The sequence below is a fragment of the Microtus ochrogaster genome, unplaced genomic scaffold, assembly GCF_000317375.1.
Source record: "Microtus ochrogaster isolate Prairie Vole_2 unplaced genomic scaffold, MicOch1.0 UNK11, whole genome shotgun sequence".
In the NCBI taxonomy this organism is placed as follows: domain Eukaryota; kingdom Metazoa; phylum Chordata; class Mammalia; order Rodentia; family Cricetidae; genus Microtus; species Microtus ochrogaster.
Genome location: NW_004949109.1, coordinates 3,594,495 through 3,596,125, shown reverse-complemented (window position 1 = coordinate 3,596,125; position 1,631 = coordinate 3,594,495). Strand labels below are relative to the sequence as shown.

Sequence of the window (1,631 nt, the reverse complement as noted above, 5' to 3'; positions counted from 1 at the left end):
TGGCAATTGAACCCGAGTCCTCTGAAAGAGCAACCAATATTTTTAAGTACTGAGCCATCTCTCCAGCCCATGCATTGCCCGCTTTTAATTGGGTGACTGTTCCTGTTGTTGAACTGTAGGACTTATAGTCTAAGTATTAACTCCTTATCAGATATAACCACAGACCCCACAGCACTTTACATATCTTTACAGGCTTCCTTCTATGCATGTAAACAAAAGTTTACAGCCCACACCATATACACCACTTTCATCACCCTCCAGTGCTGATCTGAGACCGAGGGCCTTGGGTGCTAGGCAAGCATTCCTTCACTGAGCCATGTCCCCATCTAGCCCAGACTGTACATGTTCTTCTGTAATCTTTTTTTTTTAATTTATTTATTATGTATATAGGGCACCAGATCTCATTATAGATGGGTGTGAGCCATCATGTGGTTGCTGGGAATTGAACTCAGGACCTCCGGAACAGCAGTCAGTTCTCTTAACCTCTGAGCCATCTCTCCAGCCCCTGTAATCTTTTCTTAACAAAGAGTATGAATATCACAATTGCTTTTAAAGGCTGCAGAATTCCACTGGACAGATCTATCTCAATGTACAGTGTAATAATGCTTATCGTATATTATATTGTATACTAGGAGTCATCAGCCTCCTAGTGACAGACAGCTGGATGGTTCTTTATATCCATCTTTGATGTTTGGTTCATTCATGGAGGCAACTTCCCGAAGTTGAACTCACAAGCTACAGGATATACATATTTAAAAGTCTGATAGCCTGCCTACTGCCAAAACACGTTGCAGAAAGGCTAAACCAATTTCTCCTCGTGCCATGTCTGAAAATGCCCATCTCCCCACTCCCTCGCCAAACAGGCACGCTTTCAACCGTGGTAAAAATAAGTGCTTGTCTGCTTTTGTCCTCTGGCTCCTGCCAAAGTGCATGATGTGGAGCTCAGTGAGAGGAATCTAAAGTTGACAGATGGGAGGGTATTTTGGTCACTGTCGTGTTTTATCTGGAGCGCACCATTTTCCCCTCACAGCAAACATGATAGACAAGGGCTTCTTCGGCTCTTAGTACAAGTTCACGGCAATAATATCCTAAGTGGATTAATTCCTTAAAGACCTAGTGTCTCTGAGGATGGAGACATTATCCAAGCGAAGGGCGCTCTGGGCTGATCTCGACGGCTGAGTGTGTACACTTCTTGTGTGCAATGGCGTCTGGCTTCTTCTGCACAGAGACACAGCGTCTTATTCTGCTCCAGCCCCCACGTCGCACAGCAGCCTCCTCAGCATAGACTGTTTCACGGAAGCAGAGCAGCATTTTTCTCAACGCCATTCTCTATTTAATTTTTTTCATAAGTTGAGCAATAGCTAGCTGGCTGTGTGAGGTGCATGACTTCCCAGATGCTCAGGAGACTGAGCCAAAGGAACAGTTGGGCCCAGGCTTCAGGGCCAGTTGAGGCAGCATGGCGGGCTCTCGTAAACTCAGAAGCTGTGACAGCTGCAGCACCGAATAAGCAAGACTTCACACTCATTGTGAGGGGTCCCTTAGAATCTGGCTGTGAGTAATGCCAATATTTTAATATGGCATTTCACCCAAAATTGGATGAAGGGGACTAAAATTACATGATGAAACCCATT

At 45.0% G+C, this 1,631-nt stretch overlaps 1 pseudogene; it reads right to left on the bottom strand.

The window, feature by feature from the left end:
• LOC101984518 overlaps nucleotides 1-1,326 on the bottom strand; it is a 4,160-nt pseudogene extending 2,834 nt beyond the window's left edge.
• Between the last annotated feature and the right edge of the window lie 305 nt (nucleotides 1,327-1,631).